Source organism: Ixodes scapularis, unplaced genomic scaffold, assembly GCF_016920785.2.
Source record: "Ixodes scapularis isolate PalLabHiFi unplaced genomic scaffold, ASM1692078v2 PGA_scaffold0__279_contigs__length_252992795, whole genome shotgun sequence".
Classification (NCBI taxonomy): domain Eukaryota; kingdom Metazoa; phylum Arthropoda; class Arachnida; order Ixodida; family Ixodidae; genus Ixodes; species Ixodes scapularis.
The window spans coordinates 180,608,851-180,625,912 of record NW_024609835.1 but is presented as its reverse complement, the minus strand read 5'-3'; the positions used below and the strand labels follow the sequence as shown (position 1 = coordinate 180,625,912).

The 17,062-nt window shown below is 43.6% G+C and overlaps 1 pseudogene; it reads right to left on the bottom strand.

Moving 5' to 3' along the window:
* Positions 1-736: 736 nt before the first annotated feature.
* On the bottom strand, positions 737-14,839 carry LOC120851068 (annotated as a pseudogene).
* Between the last annotated feature and the right edge of the window lie 2,223 nt (positions 14,840-17,062).

Below are 17,062 nucleotides of genomic sequence, written 5' to 3'. Positions count from 1 at the left end.
CATTAATGCCGCGAGCGCAGCTGACCGAAAAGATAGCGCGCTTGAGCGTTACTCTCATCCGTGACAATATGACGCAAAAACTCTAGCTCTGCGGCCTTGCTAACTTGAAGGCGTTTAAAACTTTCCCTGTAATTTGTTGCCCGTTTTGGCGCGCGGCCTTCTACGAACTTTGCAAAAGGTCTATTGTTTGAGGAACTTCTGTTATTTGCTTTAAGACAAAGAACAAGTAGGCGACTTAAGGGAAACAAATAGTATACCATGACGTGGCCTAAAAATATTGATTCAATTTTGATCCATTTACAGAAGCATGTTTTTGCTTTATTAAATCTGATTACCACCTTTCGCAATGAAGTCAACGTATATTTAAAAATAATGCGTACTGAGAAGATAAATAGGCCTTGAGGTCCCGGATTCACAAGGCAGAGTTTGATTATCTTTGAGTGTTCGTCGTAGAAATCCGAAATAGACACACCGGAGCACCTAATTAAATTGAATATTAATTGGCAGAAGCATACGAAGCACAAACGTCCGGGTGACTCAAATTTGTATCCCGAGGTAACTCACTCAAATGCTTCTGTTCATAAACCTCAATATTGCAAGCATCATTTCAAAAAGCAACAGCAACGTTGGCGACACACCTAGAAAGGTGCTTAATTCTGTAAAAATTATCGGGAATAATGTCGAAGCCAGTCTTAGCCATTGATACAGCCTGATGCTTTCTTAAAAAGCGGAAAATCTAAACGACTCCTCCCAAGTCCTCGGAGCACCACAGAGCCTTAAAGGAGCTGTGCAACGATATTCAATTGGAATGTTTTTCTCTCTACACGAGCTTACTGGCACACCTGGGACTCCAGGATACTCACACGCAACGCCATTGGCCAAGAAACCCCTTTGTTGCGGTGTAATTTCAAGGACAAAAGCGATAATTTTCATTCAATCTCTCCTTTGCAAAATTTGATGACGTAACTCGGGGATCGCAGTACACCCAAGTGACGATATTTGAATGCGGTTCATGGATTGGACCCGAGCATTGCGTGGGCACTCGACTTGGGCTCGTGACAATTGCTAGCTCGAGAAGTATTCGGGTTGTGACCCGTGTCCAATCGCTGCAACGACGACAACAGCCGAGCCATAACAATGTCTGGAACTCAGCGCGTGTCCTGCGCTTTGCCAACCCCAGCGCGTGGCTATGATCAACACTGGCGGCATATAATCGGCTCCAGATCACGTGGCCGCTTGTTCTGGCTGCGAGTTGAGGGGGTGAACGCTGCCCGTTTTTCTTAAATTTTTTCTGGAACTTCTATTGCGTGGGGTGAAAAACGAACGCGTGTTTCATAGGTCATTAACGTTAGGGATCCGTTTTAAGCGGTATTTGTGCACAGTACAAAAATTGTTGCATCGCTCCTTTAAGGGCAGGGGCCACATTCTTCTCGTGTATTCTAAGGCACAGTTGCTCCAGGTGTTCTTGCTTGAAGGGCGTTTCCCAATCGCCTACCATTCCTTTACAAACGAGTACACTTTTGTAAATCCTTCAGAACCAACATAGGCAAACCTGTTTGCGGCCTCTAACATGTCCTTATCGCCTTTTTCAACCAATTTTCTCATTTTCTCTTCCGTAAACATCACAAACTGGGACATGAAGGAAAGGCTGCTCTGTTAAACAACCTTTTGGAAGAAATCTTTCGACTCCAGCGCCTTGGCGTACTCTTCTCCCAGAAAACGAGCAAGTTTCAAGACAGTGTCTCCGAAGTTCCTCTTGAGTTCCTCATAGGAGACAAAGAAGACTTTAGCGCCATCCTTACGAGCGTACCAGGACATCAAGTGATTAAAGAAGTCCCAACGATCGTTCTGGCCTGTCACGGAGAGCTCAAAGAAATCGTCGAACGTTCCATCCCTGAATCTGTACACCGCCACGGAGCGAGTGAAGTGGTAGAAGGAAACGCACACGTCCAGGGGGTTCCTGGTCAAGTACATGTACTTGGGGTTCATGGGCTGGCGTTCGTAAGTTAAGTGAGTCATGAAAAAGCGAGGAAGGTGCATGTCCTTCAAAGGGCCCGTACCTTTGAAGTACGTACGCCATACATTTCGATGTATGGCGTACGTTCGTAGTACTCCGTTAGTTCGTTGACGGACTGGCCTCTACATATTTCCTTTCGCACGTCCTTTCCGTGCGCCATCATTGCTGCGCATGATGGCGCACGGGAAGGACGTGTGCGAGTCCTGCTCCGCCCCCTTCAGGCGCCAGCCGTTCATCGTCTGCTCTGGTCCTTGCTCACGGACGTTTCACTGCTTATGTGTTGGAGTCAGGAATGAAGACTACGATCTCCTTGTTGCTAAGGGAGTCAGCACGTCCAAGTGTTCCGCTTGTACGAAGCGGCACGGCCCGGAAAGTGTCCTCGAGACCGACACCCCAAGTAAGGACTCGGCTGTGACCAACGGGACGCCGCAGGAGATGCAGCAAGAACCCACATCGTACGAACAACTCGAGCTACGACAACTGGTACGACTTCTGTGCCGAAAAATGGACCCTCTTACAACCGACGTACGCTCTCTGAAGAGCGAGAACGAGTCTCTCCGAGTGCATCTTGCCAAGAACACGGAATTACTGCGAAACAGTCTGCTGCAGAAACCAGCCTGGCCTTCCTACGCAGCAACTCTGCAAAGCAACGCCGACAATTCCGTCGGCGAGATAATCGCAAAGACAACCCCCGTGCTCGCGCGAGGGGCAACGGCCGCATCGGTGAACGGTCACTCAGGTGCTTTGCCGTCTTCCGGACAGCCGAATGAACCACATCTGCAAGACAACGATTCCGCTGTAACTTCGCTCGGCCCGGCTGCACAGGGCAACCAAAACGGCTCCGATGGCTTCATTACCGTTCAACGCAAGCGCAGGCCTCAGCCTTCTGTGGGAACTGGCGCAAACAGTAAGCTGTCTGCCGCTCCTAGGCCTCCTAGGCGTCGAGCACTCTTTGTTTCACGTCTGCATCCGTCGACTACATGTGACGACGTTGCTGACATTGTGAGCAGTGCAGTTCGTCCACAGTTCTCTGTTTGTACGAAGTTAACCACGAAGCACGAGAGCTACTCTTCCTTTCATGTGTCAGTAGGTGAAAATGATTTCGATAACATTCTAAATGCTGAGTTGTGGCCCGCAGGCTCGTTGTTCAGGCCATTTATTGGCATTCTAAAACCGAACAGTGACACCCCAGGCCGTGATAGTATGCCTCCGCAGTCAAATGAAGCATCCTCCCCTTTAGGCTCCTAAATTTGAATGCTCGTAGTCTGCTAAAGAAAGCCACGGCGCTAGAGGCCGTTTTTCTGAAATACGAACCAGAAGTGGTCGTCGTCACACAGACTTGGCTTAATGAGCAAGTGACGAATGATGAAGTGTTTACTGCTGGTTACAAAATTTTTCGAAAAGATCGTTGTTCGAGAGGCGGGGGTGTGGCTATCGCTGTGAAAGATAGCATATCATGCTCTATTGTGAGCTGTACCTTCGATGCTGAAATGATTTGGCTAAACTTCTTTTTTCAACGACGTCAATCTTTGTAGGTGCTTTTTATCGGCCGCCTCATGCCGACGTTTCACACCTGCTGGCACTACAAGACTTTATATCTGCATCTTACCATCGTTACACTCATGTTATACTAGCGGTGACCTTAATTTGCCACATATTGATTGGGATCATATGCAACTACGGCGGGAGTGTCAGCACTCTCATTTGTTGGTTGACATTGTTTTTTCATGAATATGACTCAAGTCGTTCGTAGTTCGACACGTGTTACCAATGCCAGTGAAAGCCTTTTTGACATGGTTTTTGTTTCCTCTAAGATTGCCTCTACAAGGTGCCCAGTGCGAAATAGTCGAAGGTATCTCTGATCACTATTTAGTAGTATGCACTCTAACGTTGGCTTGTCAGTTATCAACTACTATCAACATTAAGCGGTACCGTGACTTTAACAATGCAGATGATGTCGATATTTTAGACGTTCTGCAGGAAAGTTATTCGCTTTTTTACAATATGTATGATCCTGTTACAAGTACTACCAATGAATTGTGGTTACGGTTTAGGGGTGCAGTTCAGCACTGCATTCAGAAGTTTGTTCCATTGCGTATTAGGAGAGTGAAAAAGTTCAACCCATGGATTACACGTGACATTCTACATTTGAAGCGTAAAATACGGCGAGTTCGTAAATTTGATAACGGGAATAACATTTCGTCTTTACCGTTTTTGCGCAGACAGATGAGGTCGTCTGTTAAAAATGATAAGACCGTTTTTTTTAACGTCACCTTGCATAACTATCTGCTTAGTGATCCCCGAAAGTTTTGGAGGTTTTTGAAACGAAAGAAATGTTCTTTCTCGGACATGAGACTGTGCAATATCCTAAGAAATAACAAACAGTTAATTTCAAATGCTTTCGGCGAGTACTTCACGTCTATATTTACTGTGGAAATGGGAATAGTTCCAAGTAATGAGAGTTCTAGAATAGCGATTACGGACATCAGCATTACTGAAGAGGGAGTTTTTGCGGCCCTCCTTAACCTTGACGTTAGGAAGAGCCACGGTCCTGACGACATTCCGAATGTTTTTTTGTTTAGATATGCTGAATGGTCGGCAAAATTTTTGCATTTGATTTATTGCCACAGTCTCAATACGGGAGACGTGCCTGATGAATGGAAAAAGGCTAGGGAGATACCAGTATTTAAATCGGGTGACTCAATGCGTCGAAAACTACAGACCTGTTTCACTTTTGTGTACAGCCAGTAAAGTTCTTGAACACTTCGTATTCAAACATCTTATAACATTTTTTGAGGACAGTATGTTTTTTCAGGACGAACAGCATGGATTCAGACGGGGTTTTTCCACTGTAACACAACTTGTTCATACGATACATGAACTTGCGGCTGTCATTGATATCGGCGGACAGACAGATCTTATCTTTTTAGATTTTGCGAAAGCATTCGATCGCGTCTCCCATGACAAACTACTCCATATGTTACGCTTCATCATCAGTAACGAGAACATATTACGATGGCTCGATTCCTATCTTACTAACCGTGCGCAGTGTGTTAGTGTTGAAGAGGGTGTCGAACCGGAACCGAACCGAACCGAAAACCGGAACAGAACCGTTATTTTTAGCCGAACCGGAACTGAACCGAACCGAAATCTTCGCCGCCGTCTTGGAACTGAACCGGAACCGAACCGAAAAAAATATAACAGTAACCGGTTCAAAACGGTTCAAGGTAATATTTTTTGTTAGTATCACAAAATGAACATATGGGAATAAAAAATTTGCGGCTGTATTTCTATCCATGGATCAAATCGTCATATACAGAATTGAAAAGTATAGTAAGTTGTGGGTTTTCATGGCACTATGATTAATCATGTGTCACGTTGTCAGGTAATGTCATGGTGTCAATACATGTTGTCATGTGACCTCGTGACGTCACGTGGATCACTGCGTCAGCTCGATTTGAGGAAGTCACTAGATGTATTAACCTTGTTGACAGCATGACGTAACATGACATCACGATTTCGCACCGAGAGTCACGTGACACCGTGACGTAAGCGATTTTCATAACCCCTAGTCGAGTGCTCGGGTTCATGACGATCAGCATGGCCAAACATTCAGGTAACGGCTCATGTCAATTAGATATGATAATCAATAGCCCAACACTAACAATATCTGAAGCTCAGCCCAAGCTTTTGCTTTGCAAACCCTTGCAGCCTAGGGCATGACTGTGATGAACACTGGCGGTATCAGATCACGTGGCCGCTTGTTTAAATTGCGAGTTGAGGCGATATCGACAGCTGTCTCTTTCCTTTATTTTTTCTGCATCTTCTATTAGGGTAAAACTAATGGATGTTTCCGCAAGCTATCAACGCTAGGGGTTATTTCTTAAAACTATTTACTGAAAGTACAAGAAAAAAATGTTGCAAGACCCATTTTACATTATTGAGGCACCCAAATATTTTTTCGTTGTTGCTGAACTGCGTCCGAAAGATGTCCCTGAGAATAGAAGTACTGAAATTACTAAATGCGCTCGTGGAAATGGAGCGTGCTGGTTAAGTTACGGTGTTTGTGGAGAGTAACATAGAGGACAAAACCGGACGACACGTTCCTCTTATATATGACATTACATAGATGTACACGTGTGTACGGAATGAATACTAAAAGAAGGATATTTTAGTGACCTCAGAGAGACAGCCGAACGTTGGCAGTCGCTCTAAGTCTCACACGAGCGTCGTTCTCAAGTTATTGCCCAAGTTTCGACTCCCTCTGTACTTTGCTTAAAAGAGCTATAAAAATATTTCTATGCATCACTAAATTCTACTCAGGATCATTCCCTAACGTTAATAACTGATTGAACGTGGCCTTGTTTTTTTGTTTTTTTTTCTAGGTAATCGCAGTCCCCGAGAAATTCGAGAAATATGAGCATCGTTCATCCCCTCAACTCGGAGCCAGAAGCGGCCACGTGGCCTGGCGCCTATCTTATGACAACAACGTTAATCATACCCCCGCGCTGGGGTTGGAAAGGGGAAAACGCGTGCTCAGCACCAGGCATTGTTAGAGTTCGACTATTCTCATTACCACAGTGGTTGGACACGAGTCACTACCCAAGCGTCTGCCAATGCATTGACTGTTACGAGCCGAAGTCGGGTGCTCACGCAGTTTTCGTGTCCAATCTATGAGCCGTGCTCGAATGTCGTCAGACGGGTGGTTTCGATCCCGCAGTTACGTCATCAATCTTTGCGAAGGCAAAACTAAAAGGTATACACTTATTTTATCCTCGCAATTTCACCGCAACAAAGAAGATTCTGAATTAGTGGCGGCCTGTGCGAGTATACTTGGGCCAGGGGACCAGTACGCCTCGGAAAAGTCATGAACATTCCAACCCGAAGTCGTTTTATGACGCATTTAAACTTCACGGGGTGCAAAATAAAAGCAATGAAGGGTTGAGGTTAACAAGTGTCAAATAAAATTGTCGATTGAACACACACCAACGGAGGAGGCAATTCCTCAGGAATACTTTCAGCCTTTCCACTCTGGTGAAGAAGGAAGACCAGCGAAGCTGTACTGTGCTGGGAATGAAGTAATGGCCGGCCCCAAGTGGGCAAGCCAGAGTGTAAAGGCTGCAGGGGTTGCCGCCATCTACGCGCGACGGCGGCAACCAGACAACCGGCAAGCCGGTTGTCTGGTTGCCGTTGTCATTTATAGATGGCGGTAGCTGTCCAGAGTTTAGTGTCATCATTTGTTTGCTGACGGACACGACACTTGAGAAACTAGCCCTTAACAGCTCCGCTGTATAAAGAAGTGCGTGTGTGTGGGGAAGGGGGGGTGGGGAGGGGGGAGTTTAAAAAAAACATACTCTGTTGTAAAGGTTCCTGTTCCCAGCATCGTTGGCGCAGACCAAAAAGCGTGACTCCGGAAGCTACTTTGCTCGCGAAAACGCTCTTACCAAAAAACACGTTTTTGTCGTACCAGACGCTCACGCCGTTCCTAGTGAAAAACGTCTCACTCGCAACATAAAGGGTCGTGGGTTCGAATCCCGCCTAAAATTCTTTATTTTTTTTCTTTAAGGCAAAATAATTACTTTCAAAACTGAAATCATTTCAGACATACGGCGACCTTTAATTCGCATTACATGTCATGTTTTAATCACTCTCATTCCACGCGGGATGTCACGTTTCACGTGAGCATTGTGGGTTGGTTGAAGTTATTGCGCGAGGGTATGTAGCTCTGAGGTCTGAACCTATCGACCAATCAAGATTTTCCAGTCACGCCATTGACATCGGCTTTTCTGCGACATGAGCTTTTTAACGCTGTCGAGATAAAATCATCAGTTAGCAAAGGTGATGCTCATTTGCAAATTAAATTGACCGGCATCTTTTGATGAACAAACCTCAACAACCGGGCTATGCCAGCTTATTCTGCATAAGAAAATATTCAATTGGGCAAGCGCTATTTTGGGCCAGATTCGATCTGAGTGCGAAGGTGTGTATAGATTAGAGTGAAAAATTGCGATTACTTCTCGCTGCATGATTAGTGGCAGGCATGCAGTGCTGACTGTAAACAATGTTTGGTTAGAACAACAAGCATTTGGATTGCCGCTCGGTGTTTCTATAAAAAATAGACTGAAAGGAATTATCCTAAAACTTTTGTTACATTTTGAAAGTTTCATTGCTTTTAGCTCAGTTGTGTCGTCATCATATACATATATATTGTGAAGTGTATTTCGTAAACCTTATTTCATTTCATTTCATTTCATCTATTATTCCTTGAGGGCCCGTTAGGGCATTATACAAGGGGGGTCAATAACACACTAATAATCATAGTTTAAAATAAATTAACACTTACAGAGAGGAAGTCAGCAATACAGACGAATCAAAGAACAAAATACAAGTAGTCATCAACATTACACAATATTATTAATATTTTAACGGTATGCACTGTGAACTGTAAAAAGGAAGAAAAAAATTAGCAGATAGACATGTTTGTAAGTTCCAGGTAATTGATCAGTTCTTCGGCAAATCTATCGGAGTTAGTCTCGGTTACAACACTATCGGGTAATTTATTCCGGTCCTTGATTGTCATGGGCAGATAGGAATTATAAAATGATATAGTTGAACTAAAAATCGGGCGAACTTTGCGGGAGTTATCATGGCGGAGAGATATGCTGTGGGGTGGAAGGAAGAGGGATGCTCTAATAGAGCCATTGTTATAGTATAATTTATGAAACAGGGCTAGTCGAGAAAGAGCGCGCCTAAATGAGAGTGTGTGAAGGTTAGCTTTGCTTCTTAGGCCTGTTACGCTAGTGAAACGAGAGTAGTCTGAGAAAATTAACCTTAAAGCTCGGTTTTGAATTGCCTCTAACTTCATAACTAGGTAATGCTGCCATGGGGACCATACAGAAGACGCATACTCTAGACGAGATCTAACAAATGTTATGTATGATAATTGTCTAATTTCAGGTGAGGCCAGTTTGAGGTTGCGCCGAAGATATCCTAATGATGAATTAGCCGTAGATAAAATAAAATTAATGTGAGTTGCCCAAGATAGATCACAAGTTAAATGAACGCCGAGGTATTTATAAGATGTACAGGGGTCAATTATTGTGTCGCTGAGTTGATATGAAAAGAGTGATGGGGACTGTGATCTGGTGAAAGACTAGTTTCGTTTTATTTACATTAACTGTCATTTGCCATGTCTGACACCATTCTTCTATTATTAGTAAGTCAGCCTGTAAGAGTAGGTGATCATTATTATTACTTATCGGTCTGTATAAAGCACAATCGTCAGCAAAGAGGCGAATTTCAGATGTTAGGTTAGCAGGAAGGTCGTTAACGTAGATTAAAAACAGCAAGGGGCCAAGAACACTACCTTGGGGTACGCCGGACGTTACACGAGAAAGAGGCGAACGGGACTGGTTTACAACAGTATATTGTGTACGATCGGATAGGAAATTTTTGATCCAAGTGATTACTGAATTATGAATACGCAGTTGGGTTAGTTTTTGTAGCTGACGTTGGTGGGGAACTTTATCGAGTGCTTTAGAAAAGCCTATGAAAATGACATCGGTCTGTAATCTCTTGTCAAAGTTACTGTGAAGGTCATGAATGAAATGCATTAGCTGGGTATCACACGAATATGTCTTACGAAAACCATGCTCATTTTTAAAAAGCAGATCGTAATTTTCCAGATATTTTATGATAGAAGAGAAAATAACGTGCTCTAGTAATTTACATGAGATGCTGGTGAGAGATATTGGGCGATAGTTCGATACAACATTACGATCCCCACTTTTAAAAATAGGGATGACTCTACCGATTTTCAAATCAGACGGAAGCTTGCCGACATCAAGTGACTGTTGAAAATTAAGGGTTAAAAATTGGGATGAGATATGTTTTGTGTTTTTCAGCAATTTAGAATTTATTTGGTCATCACCGGAGCTGGCAGAATTTTTGAGATTTTCTATCGCTTTCACGATACCCAAATATGTTATTTCGATTGAAGGCATAGCAGAATGAGAAAGGTGATTTAGGAGAGGAATATTGTCACAGTTTTCTAGTGTAAATACTGAGCTAAAGTAGGTATTTATTAGTGAGGCGCTTTCGCTATCAGACGCGGGAGTTCCATTCATATTAGTCAGGTGGATGGATTTATGCTCTTTAGGATGAATGATCTCCCAGAACTTATTAGGCTTATTCTTCAAAATGTTTAGGAAGGTCGAACTTAATTTGTTCTTTGCATTTTTCACTTCTCTTTTATATTCCTTAGCAGACGCGTTGTAATTATCCCATGCAATAGTATTGTCCTTTTTTTTAGCTTGCTTGAAATGTCGTTTCTTCCGAGCACTTAATTTGGAGATTTTCTTGTTGTACCAAGGCTTTGCATTGTTTGTTTTAATTCTGATGGTTGGAACGTACATGTCAGTCAGAGTTGTTACCTTGTTTTTAAAGAGATTCCAATTTTCCTCAACTGTTCTTTGATAAAAGTTGATATGAAAAGTATCATAAAACTGTTGAAGATTTCTATTAATTGTATCATAGTCAGCTTTATTGTAGTCTTTAATAAATTTATAATGGCATGATCTGATGACGACGTCAAACTGCAGGTTTAAGTGTATAACATTGTGGTCACTAATAGCGGGAAGATGAGTGACGTTATTCACATGTGAGGGGTTAGTAGTAAGGCACAGGTCAAGAATGTTGCTAGAGTGATGGCTAACTCTTGTTGGTTTAGTTATCATTTGGGAGAGGTTAAACGTAAGAGCTAGGTCGATGAACTCATTTTCAAACTGATGACCTGATGAAAGGGAGTTCCAATCAATATTCGGAAAGTTGAAGTCGCCAAAGAGGATGACCGCCGCATTTGGTTTAAGGGTACTAAAGATGGACGAGAGGGAGTCCTGAAGTTCGCTAATGAAACTAGCGTGATGATCGGGTGCTCTGTAACATACACCAATCAAGATATCGGAACACTGAGAGTGAAGTTGAAGCCATACCATCTCGAGGTTACCTGGAACGTTAACTTGTGACGCACTAATATGATATCGGATAGCGATTAGGACACCGCCACCCCTCTTCGTTAGTCTGTCGCATCTGTGTAAGGTGTAATCCATATTGGGGGGGGAACACTTCTGAGTCAGCAATTTCGGGTTTCAGCCACGTTTCTGCAAGAATGACGAGGTCGGCAGTGCATGATTCAATTAGTGATAATAGGTCGTCGCGGTTTGTTAAAACACTTCTTATATTTGTAAAACGACCGAACATGACTTGGTGTTTCTGCGTACTCGGGAAGACTGGGGTGGGCGGCGGCGTGTACAAATCTCCTATGGCTTTTTTTCTTCATATATACTGTTTTGTGCAGAGTCGAAGCAAAATGTTTTGTTATCAATGACTGATCTGTTCGAGCGCAGCTTGTACTGCTTTCCTTGTTGTTTCGCAAACTCAATCAGTTTTCGCCGTGCCTCGCGTACTGCTGGTGAAAAATCCTCGCTGACGGCAAAACCGGTATTTTTTTAATTTGTAACACGCGCTCAAGATGCTATCTTTATGCTTGGTAGAAGAAAGCTTGACAATGATAGGGCGTGTTTTATTATTGTTAAAGCGACCTAGCCTGTGCGCTCTTTCTACGAAACTAGATTGTAGCGAAAGATCCAAGTTGCGAGAGCACATGTCAAGAACCAGTTTTTCTGATTGGGCCCACGTTTCATTTTGTTTGTCAGCGTGACCATAGAACACAAGATTGGAACGTCGCATTCTATTCTCCGCGTCCTCACACCGTGATTCCAAAGTATGAATTTGTTCTGTCATGCTTTTTAAAGATATTTTTGTGTTTTCTGCATCTTTGCGTATCTCGTCCAAACTAGACACGCATGCTTCCACATTCGCTACTCTTTTAGTCAGGACAGTCACGGCTGATTCAGTACGAGACTGATCTTCTCTCAGTTTTCTTAGTTCGCTTAAAACTTCATTTTGCCCTTCTTTAAGGCTCCGTACAATGGCCAGGACAGATTCTAATTGGGCTTCCTGAGCCTGAGTCATTCCAGGGTTAGTCTCTACATCACCGGATAATAAGAGAAGTAATTGGTTACAACAGCCACTGGCGTAAGTAATGCTATCAATGATGAACATATACCAATGGGTCGGGCACGACACCGCTATTAACAAGAGGTCATCGTTTCTGTAACAATCAAGGTGAATTACACCAACCTGAACGAGAGCGGGCGGTAAGCCTTCCATTCCTAGAGCGGTGACGTGCCCGAAGTGCCGGTCCGGAGCTTGTTGTTTAAGTAGTCGCGGGCTTATCGTAGTAGAGCAGTGTTGCCAGCCAAGGTCTGCGCTGAGTTCCGTGATTGGCGGGAAAGGCGTTCCGATGGTTTCAAGTTGAAGAAATGGCAGGGCTGTTCTGTTGTCGATCATCCAGCCAAGCCGTTGAGGGTCGTTAGTCAGTCCGGTAGCTGTAGCTGGTGCAGGCAGGCAGGAGAACCAGACAGGCAGCCACGCTTGGATGAGCACCTGAACGAGAGCGAGCGGTAAGCCTTCCATTCCTAGAGCGGTGGCGTGCCCCAATAATTAGCAGGAGCACCGCGGTGCTCATTTCATAATTTTATGTGATGTAATAATTCCTTAGTTCAACGACACAATCACGATTTCATTTTTAACACTGCGACACAAAGTTGTACCAATCACGGGTATTTTAGGCGACCTATCACACTTTGCGACATTTTATGCCGTGTAAACAGATGAGCTTGAGCTTTAGAATTTTACTTAAACGCGAAGAAAGCACAATAAAATACAGAATAGTTCTAAATATGAAGCTGATCTATTTACAGGTATGTACCAACCAGCTCACCTCTTTAGTCTTGTACTTAAACATTTTGATTCAGGTAAAATATATGTTACTGGTAAACAAAGGGATGTGGAGTCGTATGAACACGACGTTATGTATGTTAATGTAGATTTTTTTCTACTCTCGCGTCGAAATTATATAACTGAATTTAATATTTTTGGTACCTAAAAACAAAAGTAAATTGCACGGACGATCGAAGAAACTATATAGTTAACCGTTTCACGGCGTAAATAGTGTATATTGCCAGAACAACGCGGAAAATATATTCTCAATTTAGCGGTTCAAACCGGTTTGAACCGGTTTGAACCGGTTTGAACCGTTATTTTTTGCTCCCCGGAACTGAACCGGAACCGAACCGAAAGCCGTGAACCCGAACCGGAACCGAACCGATAAAAATTTCGGTTCGACACTCTGGTGTTGACTCTGTTTTTTCCCCCGAGGTCACCCGTTTTCTCGGGCGTGCCCCAGGGCTCGGTCTTTGGGCCGCTTTTGTTTTTAATTTTTGTTAACGATTTAAAGGTACAACACCCCAATGTACAAAGCCGATTCTTTGCTGACGATTATGTTTTATTTGCTAAAGTAAACAACCCGTCTGATCAAGAAGAATTAAATTATTGTCTATCTTTGGTTCATGCATGGTGCATAAAATGGAATAGGGTTCTGAACTGTAAAAAGTGCGTTCAATTGACCGTGACGCGGAAGAACAACCCTTTGCTTTTTACAGATTCTATCAATGGAGTACCGCTCGAGTCTGTTAAACAATATCAATACCTCGGAGTTTTAATTACCTCTGATTTGTCACGGGGTGCACACATTGAGTTTATAGCTCGTAAAGCAATGCGGAAGCTCTGGTTTTTAAGACGAAATATTAACCTGTGTTCACCTGAAACGAAACTGACTGCTTATGAGACCATCATAAGACCAATGCTAGAATATGCACGTATTGTATGGGATCCTCATACAAAGAATCGATATGTTAGAAATTGTGCAAAAAAAAAAGCATTGCGGTTTGTGTACAACCGTTATGATTTTGTGTCATCCGTTTCAGATTTGTATCCAAGATCGGGATTGAGTGATTTAGCAACCCGGAGAAAAACAGAGCGGCTGAAGTTTCTTTATAATATGATACAAGGTAATTTGCGACTGCATCTCTGTGATTACACTTCGTTTAACGAAACAAGGCCCACGAGAGGCAAACACCAATTAACACTTGTCGAACCACTTTGTTTAAAGCATCCTTTTTTCCTAGAACCACGTGTGAGTGGAATAGGCTTCCTGAAAGTGTTGTAAATTTGAGATCAATAGATACTTTTAGTGAAGCCCTACTCTTGCACTTTGTTTTGTAGTGGCTCTGTCTCTTTGTTTGTACTGCTTCCGCTTGTTCTTGAATATTGGTTTTGTACACCTCCTGCCTGGGCGTTCTACAGAATGCTGGCAGTATCACCAAATAAATAAATAAATAAATAAGGTGGCGTGTGGTTAGTAGTCAAGAAATCATCAAACATCGCATGCTTTAAGCTTACTAACCCTCTTGACAAAAGAAACAAACAAAACAGTTTACGCCAATCATGATGTGTCTCACCATAAGCTTCGTAAAAACACAGCTGCGCTTCTGTTTCTCACAGCTCCCTCCATTCTCCATTGGTGCAATAGCTCTTCCTTGATATAGGATCTGCTCCCAGTAACGTCAGAAGGGACTCGAACCAGCCATCTGCAGATTCGTGGGCCGGCACTTTGCCGAGTCACCGAGGCAGCTTTAGTTCCAGTAGAAAGAGCGGTGCATCATACCTTGCTTACCTGAATAAAATTTGTTGCATGATTTGTTCAAGCCAGTTGTTGCCGCATTTTAGAGGCGAAACCATGACGATGTCGCCATTGTGGGGCACGAAGCTGAGTGCCTCGTTGTCGAGGTCAACCTTGTATGCCGAGAAGTCCCTGACTCCGTCGATATCCTGATAAACAGGAACGTGCTTCGAAGACATTCCTACAAAATAAAAGTAGACTTGAAAATCTTTGTACCAGCGATAACTTAAACTGTTGCGTATTGCTGATTTTTATCATTTTGCGATTAAGGAGTTGATGACTTGCCCATGGAACTATTATCGCTGCGATTCAGAGGGGACAGGGCCTGGTGATGTGTATCTTATAGAAGTCTCGAGTATTTAGGCAGTACATCCCAAATAGTGCAATTACACTAACGCTTAGATCCCACATTGGGCAGTCCGCAAAAATCGGTTTCTCAACGTATCACGCTAAGATTTACAGCAGAGGTGCGTCTAGGTAGTGCAAGAATGAAGTTAAAATAGCAACGAATAAGCTTACATTGTTCGAAAAAGAAAGAAAATCGCCTGTTTCGGGCTATCTGCCACGCCATTCACAGACGACGTCATGAGCGAGCTCGCAAAGTTATTCGCAACTCCAACGTTCTATAGGTGGCGGGGCGGTAGTTCCAAGATAGCGGAAGAGATGGAAATAGATTTTTCAGGATATCCCGCGCGCCTAATCGCTGACGCTGCTCAGCGCGCTAAAAATGACTTATTTGTCTACAAATGCGAAGCGATTAGGGAGGGATCATATTACAAGTGACGGAGATGCCGATCCATGTTAGGAAAACGAGCATGCCGTTATTTAAAAGTTGCAGAAACCCAAAATTGCGAAGCTTTGTTGTGAGCGAGCGCGTTTTAGGTACTGGCCACGTTACTGTTTGTGGCAGAATATTTTTGAGGGTGATGAAGATATGTTCGCGCTTTGCCTGGCCTTTAGTGCTCTAAAAAAAGAGCCACGAACGGTGACCGTCAAGTTTTGGAAGAACAGCGTTCACAGTATTGGTGTCTTCGCGTCACAGCCTCACAACTCGCTGCTCACCGTCTCGGTTTTAGTGTATTGCAACACGTAATCAAACTGCTCTACGGTTATTTATAGAAAGCTTGTCACCACAGGCTACTATACGGCGTAGCATTACAACCGCAACCTCGCGCTGCGCCTTTGAAGCACAACTTGTATTGCGCGCCAGGAGCGTTGCCGTGCTCATCACTCTAAAAAAAGAAGAAAATGTTGTTGTCCTTACACCCCTTGTTACATATACGACACTCCAAAACTTCAGTTCGTCGTGCAGCCCTCTGACGTCACACTGACAGCTCCGACTTTTACGAGAGGCTTGATGACGGCGAAATAGAAGATATTGAACAGCTAAAGTACGCATCAAAATGTACAAAAAAAAAACCACCGAGGTTTTGCAGTAGAGCCACGAAAAAAAAAAACGATTACCTTTCTTTTTTTTACCGTCGTTTCTACTTACTTAAGCTATTTTAATAAGTTGCACAACTCGGCTATCAAGCGGCTCGTGAACGTTGATAGCGCCGGTTGAACGTCAGTGCGCTGAACGTCCACCCGAAGTTTAGGGGTGTCGTACGCCACGCAAAAACTGCCTATTAACACAATCGGCGTGTTTAGGGGTTTTATTTATTGCTCTATCAAAAATAAATATTTTAATATACCGAACATTTTTTGTGCCGCGTTATTTGCAACATTGCGGTCCCTCTGGCCAAAACGGCGCGTTCTTAGCTCTCGTCACGAACGGCTGGCTAACACAGACGCGCTTAAAATGCTTCGAGCATTTCTTTATTTGCTTTGTAATTACCTGAAAGCAAGTACGAGTATTCTGTCTTTTCAAAGTGCTCGGAATAAATGGTCACGTTCCCTGTAACGGCCTTAAAACGCGAACATATTCCCGATTTGTACTGCTCGACACACCGTTCCACGACGAGTTTTCTCCTACTTATGGCAAAAAACAGACTTTTTGTAGACCGTAGTGTAGAGTTCTTCATTATTAGCGGGAGCGTTTTCCGTCACGTTGAGCACAGAATGAGCTGGCGGCCATGCACAAGACCAGAAATCCGCAGCGTATGCGATACACGAAACGTATCACGTCCACTATCATCTCCCTACAGTGGTTGAATAAAACCCGGTGCCTCATCAGTGCTTACTACGCAAAGCTCCGCCCTCAATCAAATGGTGCAGATTAGAGCCTTTCACTTGAGATTTCTCAAAACTTCCAGAGATGGAGCGGCCTTACCATGACGATTGAGGTTAATTTGTGGAAACACCAGATACCCTTGTAACAAACTCCAAGGGGTCAATGAACCCATATTCCAACACTGCGAGACACGGGGCTGTATTGTACACGTGCAACTTTCCTGGGTGAA